The sequence below is a fragment of the Ranitomeya variabilis genome, chromosome 2 (genome assembly GCF_051348905.1).
Source record: "Ranitomeya variabilis isolate aRanVar5 chromosome 2, aRanVar5.hap1, whole genome shotgun sequence".
Lineage (NCBI taxonomy): Eukaryota > Metazoa > Chordata > Amphibia > Anura > Dendrobatidae > Ranitomeya > Ranitomeya variabilis.
In genome coordinates this window covers 155,516,664-155,523,913 of record NC_135233.1, presented here as the reverse complement: position 1 = coordinate 155,523,913, position 7,250 = coordinate 155,516,664, and the positions used below count along the sequence as shown (strand labels likewise).

Below are 7,250 nucleotides of genomic sequence, written 5' to 3'. Positions count from 1 at the left end.
GGTCGGCGGTACACGATCTGTAATCCAAAGTCGGGTTTTGTTTTTTTTATATATATATATATATATATATATATATATATGTCATAGAGACACATATATATATATATATTTATATTTACTTCAGCGCGATAATGTTGAAAAGCCGGTAATTCAATTGCCGGCTTTTCATTTCTCCTGCCTAAACCCGACATGATATGAGACATGGTTTACATACAGTAAACCATGTCATATCCCCCTTTTTTTTGCATATTCCACACTACTAATGTTAGTAGTGTGTATGTGCAAAATTTCGGCGCTGTAGCTATTAAATTTAAGGGTTAAATCACGGAAAAAATTGGCGTGGGCTCCCGCGCAATTTTCTCTGCCAGAGTGGTAAAGCCAGTGACTGAGGGCAGATATTAATAGCCAGGAGAGGGTCCATGGTTATTGGCCTCCCTGGTTACAAACATCTGCCCCCAGCCACCCCAGAAAAGGCACATCTGGAAGATGCGCCTATTCTGGCACTTGGCCACTCTCTTCCCACTCCCGTGTAGCGGTGGGATATGGGGTAATGAAGGGTTAATGCCACCTTGCTATTGTAAGGTGACATTAAGCCAGATTAATAATGGAGAGGCGTCAATTCTGACACCTATCCATTATTAATCCAATTGTATGAAAGGGTTAAAAACACACACACACATGATTAAAAAGTATTTTAATGAAATAAACACACAGGTTGTTTTAATATTTTATTGCTCTCTCAATCCACCTGAAGACCCTCGCTTGGAAAAATAATAAACCAACAATATACATACCCTCTGATGAAATGTCACGTCCCACGAGGTAAATCCATAGTTTACAGGCAGGAGCTCTGCTATAATGCAGCTGTGCTCGTGCCTGTAAATCCCGGCGAATGAAGGAAATGTAGGTCAATGACCTATCGTTACCTTCAGTCGCGGTGATGCGCCCTCTGCTGGATGTCCTCATGAACTGCAGCCTGGGAACTTTTTCCCACGCTCCAGGTCATATGAGGACATCCACCAGGGGGCGCATCACCGCGAGTGGGAAGAGAGTGGCCAAGTGCCAGAATTGGCGCATCTTCCAGATGTGCCTTTTCTGGGCTGGCTGGGGCAGATGTTTGTAGCCAGGGGGGGCCAATAACCATGGACCCTCTCTAGGCTATTAATATCTGCCCTCAGTCACTGGCTTTACCACTCTGGCGGAGAAAATTGCGCGGGAGCCCACGCCAATTTTTTCCGCGATTTAACCCTTAAATTTAATAGCTACAGCGCCGAAATTTTGCACATACACACTACTAACATTAGTAGTGTGGAATATGCAAAAAAAAGTGGGATATGACATGGTTTACTGTATGTAAACCATGTCTCATATCATGTCGGGTTTAGGCAGGAGAAATGAAAAGCCGGCAATTGAATTACCGGCTTTTCAACATTATCGCGCTGAAGCAAATATTAAAAAAGTATGCTTCCCCATTGAATTGCATTGGGTTTCGTGTTTTGGCCAATCCCCGACCCCGACTTTTCAATAAGATCGGCCGATTTCACTCGACCCGACTTTTGAGAAAGTCGGGTTTCGTGAAACCAGACTCGATCTCAAAAAATGAAAAGTCGCTCAACCCTACTCAACACTAGTCATGAAATGTAAAATATGTCTGAGAAAATCTGGCATATGGTAAAGTGATGAAATTGTCAACTAAGGCTACTTTCACACTAGTGTCGTGTGCTGCACGTCGCTATACGTCGTTTTGGAGAAAAAAAGCATCCTGCAAAAGTGCTTGCAGGATGCGTTTTTTCTACTTAGACTTTACATTAGCGATGCATTGCCACATGTCGCAACCGTCGTGCGACGGTTGCGTCGTGTCATGTCGGTCTGTCGCCAGCAAAAAACGTTGCTTGTAACGTTTTTTGCAGCGTCGAGCCGTCTTTTCCGACCGCGCATGCGCGGCTGCAACTCCGCCCCTGCCTCCCCGCACCTCACAATGGGGCAGCGGATGCGTTGTAATAATGCATCCGCTGCCCCCGTTGTGCAAAATAATCACACTGTCCATCGGCACGTCGAGCCGACGCATGGCGACGGCCCCGTGCCGACGCCAGTGTGAAAGTAGCCTTAGAGGTTTTTTTCAAGAGGATAAGCTGTCTAAAGAAACTAGAACTTTGTGATTAGTGTTATTTACAAATCTCGATGGCATTTTATTCCAATATTCACTCTTGGTCACCACACTAAACATATAATTAAAAATGAAAGTCTACATATAGTGGAAAAATATTTTTTTCTGGATGAAATTTACAGTCAATGGTAAGGTTCCCAGTAAAGGTCTGTCTAATGCTCTTGATAAGTGGCTTAAAAAAGTCTGTTAGTGCAAACTTCATAACTGAGCACACCTTCAATAAACGCTAGCTGCCTGCGAAATCCGAAAATTCATGTGCATTCACCAGGATGGCTGAGTGGTTAAGGCGTTGGACTTAAGATCCAATGGGTTTGTATCTGCGTGGGTTCGATCCCCACTCCTGGTATGGGCTTTAGGGCTCATTTCCACATGTGAGACATATGTCCGTGTCTCGCAGGTTAAAACCCTCTTCTGGCACTTGGGAGCGGAGCGTGCAGTTCCATGTGTTGCTGTGCAGCCGCACGCTCTGCTCTGGAGTGCTGGCGCCAGAAGAGGGTTTTAACCTGCGAGACACGGATGTACGACTCGCATGTGGAAATGAGCCCTTAGGCTGGAGTCACACTCGGCGTAAGACAATACGGTCTGTTTTTTACGGCCGTAATACGGAGAAATGTTCCCAAAATAGTGATCTGTATGTCCTCCGTAGGCAGGGTGTGTCAGCGTATTTTGCGCATGGCATCCGTACTGCGATATTTTCTCGCAGGCTTGCAAAACCGACATCTAATGGATTTATGTGCTCAAATGTTCGGTAAAACATATATACAGTATATATATATATATATATATATATATATATATGTCATTGAGACACATATATATATATTCTGTATTTATATTTAATTCAGCGCGATATCTGTGAAAAGCCGGTAATTCAATTGCCAGCTTTTCATTTCTCCTTCACAAAAACCCGACAGGATATGAGACATGGTTTACATACAGTAAACCATGTCATATCCCCCTTTTTGTTTGCCTATTCCACACTACTAATGTTAGTAGTGTGTATGTGCAAAATTTGGGCGCTGTAGCTGCTAAAATAAAGGGTTAAATGGCAGAAAAAATTGGCGTGGGCTCCCGCGCAATTTTCTCCGCCAGAGTGGTAAAGCCAGTGACTGAGGGCAAATATTAATAGCCTAGAGGGTCCATGGTTATTGGCCCCCCCTGGCTACAAACATCTGCCCCCAGCCACCCCAGAAAAGGCACATCTGGAAGATGCACCTATTCTGGCACTTGGCCACTCTCTTCCCACTCCCGTGTAGCGGTGGGATATGGGGTAATGAAGGGTTAATGCCACCTTGCTATTGTAAGGTGACATTAAGCCAGATTAATATTGGAGAGGCGTCAATTATGACACCTATCCATTATTAATCCAATTGTTTGAAAGGGTTAAAAAACACACACACACATGATTAAAAAGTATTTTAATGAAATAAACACACCGGTTGTTTTAATATTTTATTGCTCTCTCAATCCATTTGAAGCCCCTCGCTTGGCAAAATAATAAACCCACAATATACATACCCTCTGAAGAACTGTCTCCTATATAGGACTATAAACTGCGGACATAACCGTTGTTGCTGCTGGTTTATGGCGGGACTCCCAGCCACTGCGGGACCCGTTCTGCATATAATTGTATACGGACCAGTATGGATTCTTATGGACTGAATTACTAAGGAGACCCATTGGCATTTTTTATATATATAACTCCCCTGATGATTCTCCTGTATTGGAGTTGAAACGCGTAGGGAGATAAGAGACAATTAGGGTTTACTGTGGTTGGTGGGTGGCCATAGCAGGGCTCACTTGGGGCATGTCCTTGTGAGGACAGGAGCTCTTCAAGGGTTCACAGGGAAGACAGTGACAATATTACATTTCCCTACCCTTGGCCTGTTTTTCTTCGTTTTATATTCGTCTTGGAACCACCTACCCCACAGAATTGGTGAGACCTCCTCCATTTGTCCGTCTAAATTGGTAAGACTGTTCCAATTTTTTTAATTTTCAGCACTGGTTCACTTTAGCACTTTGTTACACTGTCTATGTATGTGTTTTGTTAAGGGCCCGAGTATTTTACATATCTATTAAAAGTTATGTTTTAATTTAGTGAATATCCTCCAAAGCTATTTTCATATTTATTCTGAGGGTTTGGACACGGCAAGTTATATTACAAGCCTTAGCTGCTTCCTATGTATGTATGTATGCAGTATGTATGTATGTATATATGTAGTATGTATGGATGTATGTATGTAGTATGTATGCAGTATGTATGTTGTATGTATGTAGTATGTATGTAGCATGTATGTAGCATGTATGTAGCAAGTATGTAGCATGTATGTATGTAGTATGTATGCAGTATGTATGTAGTATGTATGTATGTATGTAGCATGTATGTAGCAAGTATGTGGCATGTAGCATGTATGTAGCATGTATGTATGTAGCATGTATGTAGCATGTATGTAGCATGTACGTAGCATGTATGTAGCATGTAGCATGTATGTAGCATGTATGTATGTAGTATGTAGCATGTATGTAGCATGTATGTAGCATGTATGTATGCAGCATGTATGTATGTAGCATGTATGCAGCATGTATGTAGCATGTAGCATGTATGTAGCATGTATGTAGCATGTATGTAGCATGTATGTATGCAGCATGTATGTATGTAGCATGTATGCAGCATGTATGTAGCATGTAGCATGTATGTATGTATGTAGCATGTATGTAGCATGTATGTATGTAGCATGTATGTAGCACGCATGTATGTAGTATGTATGCAGTATGTATGTATGTATGTAGCATGTATGTAGCATGTATGTAGCAAGTATGTGGCATGTAGCATGTATGTAGCATGTATGTATGTAGCATGTATGTAGCATGTATGTAGCATGTATGTATCATGTAGCATGTATGTAGCATGTATGTATGTAGCATGTATGTAGCATGTATGTATGTAGCATATATGTATGTAGCATGTATGTATGTAGCATGTATGTTGCATGTATGGAGTATGTATGGAGGTTTTTTTTTACATTCAATACATTAGCCGGATGATGGGACTACTACTGTCCCATCATTGGCTAATGTGTCAATCACTGTCATTGTAGCAGGTATAGCCTGATGGGACTTGTCGTCCCATTGGACAATGCCTACACAGACACAAAGACCCCCGGCAGTCCGCACAGACCCTGGAGAGGCCGTACAGACCCCCCGGCAGGCCGTACAGACGCCCAGCAAGCCGCACAGATCCCGGAGAGGCCGTACAGACCCCCCTGCAGAGAAAGTTCTTGTTGCCAGATAGTGCAAACTTAAAAATTGAGGAAATTTTAGGGATTAAGACAAAGTTGAATATTTGAGGTATATATTCAAACTACGGTATCAAAGAAACATTTGATGTTATAATAATATGAGAAATTAAGAAATATGGTGCAATCCATTCACAAAAAACATTATCTACTTGAGAGGGGGTAATCCAGAATAAAAGATGGCCTGTGTGTGTAGGATGTCATGAAATGTAAACTAAGTCTTAGAAAATCTGGCACATAGTAAAGTGATGAAATTGTCAACTATGAGGTTTTTTTTCGAGAGGATAAGCTGTCTAAAGAAACTAGAACTTTGTGATTAGTGTTATTTACAAATCTCGATGGCATTTTATTCCAATATTCACTCTTGGACACCACACTAAACATATAATAAAAAATGAAAGTCTACATATAGTGGAAAAATATTTTTTTCTGGATTAAATTTACAGTCAACGGTAAGGTTCTCAGTAAAGGTCTGTCTAATGCTCTTGATAAGTGGCTTAAAAAATTCTGTTAGTGCAAACTTCATAACTGAGCACACATTCAATAAACACTAGCTGCCTACGAAATCCAAAAATTCATGTCCATTCACCAGGATGGCCATTCACCAGGATGGCCATTCACCAGGATGGCCATTCACCAGGATGGCCATTCACCAGGATGGCCATTCACCAGGATGGCCATTCACCAGGATGGCCATTCACCAGGATGGTCAAGTGGTTAAGGCGTTGGACTTAAGATCCAATGGATATGTATCCACGTGGGTTCGATCCCCACTCCTGGTATGATTTTTCTACTTGAAATTCTACAAGGTTTCTGAAAATGGAGTAATTTTTCAGCAAAAGAAAAGTTCTTGTTGCCAGATAGTGCAGTATTAACCTTTCAATATCCCATACTATCGCCCTTTTATGTTTATTTTTTCCATTATGAGATGAATCTCTAATACATTAGAACATGATATTACAGTAAGTTCCAAACTTAAAAATTGAGGAAATTTTAGGGATTATGACAAAGTTTAATATTTGAGGTATATATTCAAACTACGGTATCAAAGAAACATTTGATGTTATAATAATATGAGAAATTAAGAAATATGGTGCAATCCATTCACAAAAAACATTATCTACTTGAGAGGGGGTAATCCAGAAAAAAAGATGCCCTGTGTGCGTAGGATATCATGAAATGTAAAATATGTCTGAGAAAATCTGGCATATGGTAAAGTAATGAAATTGTCAACTATGAGGTTTTTTTTCGAGAGGATAAGCTGTCTAAAGAAACTAGAACTTTGTGATTAGTGTTATTTACAAATCTCGATGGCATTTTATTCCAATATTCACTCTTGGTCACCACACTAAACATATAATAAAAAATGAAAGTCTACATATAGTGGAAAAATATTTTTTTCTAGATGAAATTTACAGTCAACAGTAAGGTTCCCAGTAAAGGTCTGACTAATGCTCTTGATAAGTGGCTTAAAATAATTCTGTTAGTGCAAACTTTGTAACTGAGCACACATTCAATAAACTTTAGCTGCCTACGAAATCCGAAAATTCATGTGCATTCACCAGGATGGCCGAGTCTTTAACCCCTTAAGCCCCGAGGGTGGTTTGCACGTTAATGACCGGGCCAATTTTTACAATTCTGACCACTGTCCCTTTATGAGGTTATAACTCTGGAACGCTTCAACGGATCTTGGCGATTCTGACATTGTTTTCTCGAGACATATTGTACTTCATGTTAGTGGTAAAATTTCTTCGATATAACTTGCGTTTATTTGTGAAAAAAACGAA

General features: G+C 40.7%; 2 non-coding genes across 2 annotated transcripts; both read left to right on the top strand.

Moving 5' to 3' along the window:
* The first annotated feature begins 2,430 nt into the window (after positions 1 to 2,430).
* Positions 2,431 to 2,513, top strand: TRNAL-UAA (transfer RNA leucine (anticodon UAA)). Its single transcript has one exon. It is a non-coding gene; the product is annotated as a tRNA-Leu (tRNA).
* A 3,649-nt stretch (positions 2,514 to 6,162) lies between these two features.
* Positions 6,163 to 6,245, top strand: TRNAL-UAA (transfer RNA leucine (anticodon UAA)). Its single transcript has one exon. It is a non-coding gene; the product is annotated as a tRNA-Leu (tRNA).
* Positions 6,246 to 7,250: the final 1,005 nt, after the last annotated feature.